Here is a 6,530-nt window from a genome sequence, read left to right as displayed (position 1 = left end):
ACACATTTCTTATTTTTACTGGTTAAAAATCCAATCAATAAAAATCCAAAATTTTTGCACTGGGTGAAGTATACATAATAGATTTAATTATAGTTTCATTACATAATAATAATAATAATAATAATAATAATGAGGTGATCCATAAATATTGAAAATAAAAAAATAGTAAAAAGAAAACACGGAATAACAATATTTAATTACGTACGAAATGATGGTGAACACAGAAAATGTCTTTCAAGTTGTTGTTTTCAAATTATTGAATTAATCATTAAGATTTAAAAAAATTATTGTAATATATGTGAAGTAAAAAGAATGCATATATGCCAATTGTCTTTCTGCCTACACTCGAAGTGTACACCCAGCGTCATTAATTCTTACGGGGAATCACCTCGGTTGTCTCTGTTTCTCACATAAAGATATATAGATAAAAACAAGGATAACTGTGGGATTCCCCGTAAGAATTAATGACGCTGGGTGTACCACTTTTTTCACTCTATGCCCCATATCATATATATCCATATCATATATATTAGTGGTTATTAAAGCCGGGACGGGGAAATAATAATATTATTCAACATTATACAGCTGAAACGAAAAGAAAAATAATTAAAAAATATCCTGATGCTTCTCAAAACGAAATGAATACAGCGGTGGCTAGTCGCGATTCTTTTAGAACTTCAACATTTCTAATTATTATCGACAAATTATATGTTGAAATTGAAAAGAGAAGTGTCGCATACAATCACATTGCCAGCTTATTTGGATTTTTGACGAAGCTTCATATTCTCGATGTTGAAGAATTACGAGACAATATAACGACAGTTATCGAAACATATTCTCAAGATTTCGACGAGGGTTTATTTGATGAAATGAAGGCATTTATTTCCCTTTTAAAAATTTCATTTCACGAGATCCCGCATCCACCAGAATTATTAAAATGGATGCTGCTTCAAGATATTACGGAAGTTTTTCCTAACGTTTATATTAGTATAGAACGTCAATGGACGAACTTCGATTATCGTCACTTGCGTTACTGTGCATCGAAAGCGAATTAACAAGAAAAATTGATTTCTCTGATGTTATACATACATTTGCACAAGAAAAGGCAAGAAAGAAGGCGTTATGATATTACGTTGTATGATATTAAATTTATTGATAATATTACAATACTAATAAAAATTTATATAAGAAGCAACCTTGTTTGTTTTATTTAAATTTCTGATTATAAAAGAAGCAAAAAGATTTTTTTCACTTAGGAAATTAGTCAGAAAAGAAGTAAAACCTTATATACTAATAAAATTGTATAAGAAAATTAATATTTGTATGTGATTTTAATATATTATATAACATATAATATGCCAAAATTGGCGCGTGCGCTCGTACTCAGGTACACGCATATATACACATGTGCGCACGCGATTTTTTTACGATTGTATTTAAACTGGGGGCCCCATTGCAGATATAGCCCAAGGGCCTCACAGTCTCTAGATCCGCCCCTGGGCGTGGTGAGTAGAATGTGCCGAGAAAATAGACGTATCGATATCAGCTGCGCTCATTTCCAGTTTTACCTAACGGGCTAACGTCTGGGCTGAGACAGGCCCGTGGGGGGCCCGATGAGAAATGAAAAGAGAGTCATTATCTGCATGCCGAAGATCCGAGGTAAAGCTGATGTAAAAGCGTAACAAGGAAAAAATACATAGCCTTATCTAAGAAAGGACTGAATGACAGTAACGGTTGAGATCTACCTATTTCCGAGGTCTTTAGCCGTGAAGGAATTTTAATAAATACCGAATCTGAAAAATAAATGTTCGGGATCTGAATAGCTGCCAGGGCTGCATCCTCTGAGCAGTAGTAAGAGCTAAGAGTGTAATTAATTTCCTCGATAATGCTTCTAGAGAGAGAGCTTTGTGAGGATATAAGGAGGATTAGTGGGGACGGATCCCAGGTGTAATCGTAGCGTGGCCGTTGAGGCTTCAAAACCGCGACTCCTCTGAAAAACTTTCTAATCAGAGGATGGGAGCCTATTTCGTCCATAGAAATGAGAGATATAGCCGAACGGTATGTATTCAGGGTGGCGTAAGAGCCCACCTCTGTAAGAGATAACGATAGAAAATCTAAAAAGGAGGTTACTGATGGTGTGAAGCAGTTGATATCCCTTTCTTTGCAGAAATACCACCACAGCCTAATGGGTTTCTCATATTGTGCTAGCGTGGACTCGGAGAGCGAGGCGAGTGTTGTAGTCAGCACTGAGCATGGGATCCCTCTGCACACAAAAACCTGCTGGACAATCTCGCTGCAACCAGGGTAATCCTGCTCTAGGCGGGGTGAACGTCTCTGAAAGAGGACGTTAACATGTTAGGATCCGGATCGAAGTGGATCGGTCGGTTGATCATAATTCGGTTAAATAAAGGGAACCACCAAGGTATAACAACCACTCCCTTGGCCCTATCGGAGATAATCTTCCGTAAGACTTTTAGAATTAATATGAACGGCGGGAAAGCGTAAAAGAAAAGATTACTCCAATCCAGAGAAAATGCATCAATCGCCTCTGCGAAAAGGTCTGGAAGCCAGGAAACGAACCGACGGCATTTGTTTTTAATAGCCGAAGCGAAGAGGTCAATGTCGAACTGACTGAAATGACGTACTATCGCATCAAAGTAATCTCTTCTTAGAGACCATTCCGTTTCCTCTAACACCACTCGAGATTCAGCATCTGCCTCGAAGTTTTGAGCTGAGGGAATATAGGACGCATAAATGAAGATATCATGTTCAGCGCACCAGTTCCAGATTTCTCGAGCTAGACTTGATAATCGGGGAAATTTTATTGAGCGATTAATATAGGACAGGGCAGTTGAGTTGTCTACTCTTAGGAGGATGTCGGAGTGTCTTACATGCGATGCAAAACATCTTAAAGCGTGGAAAACAGCCAAGAGCTCCAAGTAGTTAATATGGAAGAATCTCTCTTCCGGCGACCAGAATCCATGGGTACGTTCTCCGCGACACACGGCTCCCCATCCTGTGAGGGAAGCGTTCGAGAAAATTTCAAGGGCGAAGAGTCTTGATCTGATATTATTCTTCTGAGAGAAATCCTCGAAGATGTCCTTCCACCATAGCAGATCTTCTCTAAGCGATGTCGGGAGGGGCATTCGGGCTTCGAAGTTGTCCCCCGATGCCGTAAGAGCTAAAAACTTTGTTCTTTCTAGTATCTTTGTATGTAGGATGCCATACTGAATTGCTGGACAAACTGATATCAGAGAGCCAATGTAACTCGCTAGGTAGCGAATCTTACAATTGCTTTTGCTTAGCAAACTCAGAGTCTTCTGTAAAAGCTTTTCTCTCTTATCGGAGGGAATGGAAAGCGTAAAAAGATCTGTATCAAAAAGAAAACCGAGAAACCTACAGGATTTGGTCAGGGTTAGAACGCTCTTATGTTTGTTAACTAGGAAACCTAGAGAGGATAAGAGGCCGACTATAGCGAAAATATTATCCAGGCATTGATTGTGTGAGGGTGCAATTAGCAAAAAATCGTCCAGGTAGATTACCGAAAAGAAGCCTCTCTCTCTAAGAGAGTATATAACTGGCTTCAATACTTTCGTGAATATATAAGGAGCCGATGCTAGGCCAAAAGGTAGAACTCTGAACTGAAAGAGCACGCCTCGAAAGCGAAAGCGTAAGTATTTTCTATCGTCCTGATGGACAGGAATCAGAAAATAGGCGTCTCTCAAGTCAATGCAGGCTAGGTAGTCACCCGGTAAGATGAGACGAATTACAGTCTTCCAGTCCTCTAACTTGAAGTGTGGAGCGGTTATAAAGCGGTTCAGATTCTTTAGGTTGAGGATAAATCTCCAACCTTCTGAAGACTTTTCAATGATAAAAAATGACGGTCTGAGTCCACCGTTGGCTCGATTGCCCCCATATTTAAAAGCCTGGAGATCTTCTGAGAGCAAAGTTGTTCTTCGAGATCGGACAAGTGAGCGAAAGGCTCGCTGACCTGAGAGGGCGGTTGTTGTGTGAATGGTAATCTATAGCCTAAGATAGTTTCTAGAATTCTTTGATCCAAAGTAATATTTCTCCATTGGGAAAAGAAACAGGCTAGCCTACCGCCAATAATTACCTCCTCGCAGTTTAACGCCTCCTCGACTTCGACTGGGATCTGGCTCGGTATGAATGGCGACTGATACTCGCCCCTGATCTCCTCGATGTCGCCCTGGAATGAGACGCAGGGGCTCGAGCATTTCCCGATTTTGAAACTGCTATCCGTAAGGGCTGCGAGATTGGCTGTTGAATTCTCCTAGAAATTAGCAACTGCGGCCTGACGATTTACCTGGATGATTTTTGCATAGAGGCAGCTTTCTTCATTTCTTCGCCAAAGGAGGAACCAAAAAGAAGCTGATCCAACGGAATAGCGTCCGCGGTGCTTTTTGCAATGAGGTTAAGTGTGGGCGTGATCTGTGCCCGTCTGGTTAGCGACGACTGATGGAAAAGGTCGATCAGTATCTTAGTGCCATCATTAACCTTAGCGATTGCTAAGCTAGCCTTGAGACACAGAGAATTTTGCGTGGCTGGCTTGAGAAAATCGGAGATGGCTTCTCCGAAGGCGGAGAGAGCTGTGTCAACCTGATCCTGGTTCTTACTAGCAAAATCATCTCTTTTGACTGTAGCGTTATTCTTAAGGGTCATCCAGCATTCTTGATTTAAAGCAGGAGCCTTGAGAAAAGCCACCGGTTCGGGGAGGGGGGGAGTATTTCTTTAGCAGAAGCTCCCGCTGATCAGCAACCAAGCCACCACGTGCTAAGTCCCGCCACGTCCGAGTAACAATTTCATCCCAGAGGGAGATTTCCTGGATGTCACATTCCGAATAATTGCTTGGAGAGGGAAGCATCATCGTCCTCGGCTGACGCTGTGATAGCCAGTAACGAGCTATCTTCTAGTGAGACATGGATAGAAGGCGCAGGGGGGCATCATCCTCGCTTGTGTCACTTACCTCTGTAAAAAGAGATAGCAGGAGAAAAAACAGGTTGTGTCGTCATGCCGCCTGTATTTCGCAAATACAGAACCAGCAGTATTCATACACACCTGTTCGCCAACCCTGCTTGGGGTAACGAGATTGCCTCTGAGATCTGAGGCGACTCGATGCGTGACCCATGGTCAAACTGCGGTGCCGCAATAAAGGAGGAATTAGCTACGGGCACTCTAACCTCGTTCTGTGAGAGGATGTCAATTAAGCGTGATATCTTTTCCTCTAATGCAGCAAACGTTCGATGGATGAGGATCTCTTCCTCTTCTTCGGTTTATGGGATGATTTGCCCATACCTGAAAAGACTTATCGAAATTTTACCAAAAGAAAAAACCAGATACGTGTTGAGGAATCGCACAACAGGAAAACAATGAAGGCTGTAGACAAAATAGGGCGTGATCGAGCGCGAGCCGGTTGTTTTGATTTTTAGTTAAAAACCTGCTGAGGATAGCGTAGCGGAGCGCTATAGTGATGGGAATTGGGAAATTCTTTTCCGATTCTTGAAAAATCGATTCTTTTAGACTCAAAATATTCGATTATTATCTGATTCTTCGGAATCTTGATTCTTACTGAATCGATTCCTTTTTTTAGAAAATCGGTTCCTTTTTTACTAATCGCAGTCGAATATGAGAATAATTTATTGTGATTGGTTGATCAGGGCCATTCTCCCGCTAAGAAGAAGATCACGTGATTAATTTGATGCTCGAATCGAGTGTCGAGCGTCAACTGTGAGTGTCCTTTAAAAACTTGGCAGCGTTTGAGAGCACTGCATCCACACTTGTACGAAATATGTAGCTTTAAAATATTTAGTCATTGTTGGTACCTCCGTGCCATGTGAAAGACTGTTCAGTAAAGCCGGCAATATCATTACTGAGAAACGCAATCGGTTAAAAGGAAAACGGGCTTCCAAAATTATATTTTTAAGTTCGTTAAATAAGGAATATTGGTGATCGCAGCAAAAAAGATTGGCTAGTGCAATGAAAAATTGATTATTTTATTTTGAGTAATAATTAAGTAAAAATATATGTAAATATAAAAATATATATACATATATACTACAAATATAATATGTAATTTTGAATTATTTTAAACATTTCCTGATTTTTCTAGTTTCCTTTATTTTCCAAAATTTTCCTCGTTTTTCCAAAAAGCGACAATTATATATTAATATGTAAAAAAGAGTAAAAAATTCTTATACGATTCTTTAGAATCGATTCTTTTCCAAGTCGATGAATCGATTCTGAAAACAATCCTTAAAAGAAAAGGGAATCGATTTTTAAATTCGATTTTTTCAAATTTTCCCATCACTAGAGCGCTACTACAATTATATCCATCCGGACGAGACAATGCATAATTATGAGTGCGAGCGTGGGCTGTGTTCCAAAATTGTTTGTCAGCGATGGCAGTACTGCCAACACCGTTCCAAAAATCATCGTAGCACGCTATGGCAGTGCTGCGAGAGGGTAAAGACGTCATTAATGTTGTCGTCATTTCCTACTGCGGCTGCTGCGGC

The sequence above is a fragment of the Trachymyrmex cornetzi genome, unplaced genomic scaffold (assembly GCF_001594075.2).
Source record: "Trachymyrmex cornetzi isolate Tcor2-1 unplaced genomic scaffold, Tcor1.1 scaffold74, whole genome shotgun sequence".
Classification (NCBI taxonomy): Eukaryota; Metazoa; Arthropoda; class Insecta; order Hymenoptera; family Formicidae; genus Trachymyrmex; species Trachymyrmex cornetzi.
This window is presented reverse-complemented; position numbering follows the sequence as displayed.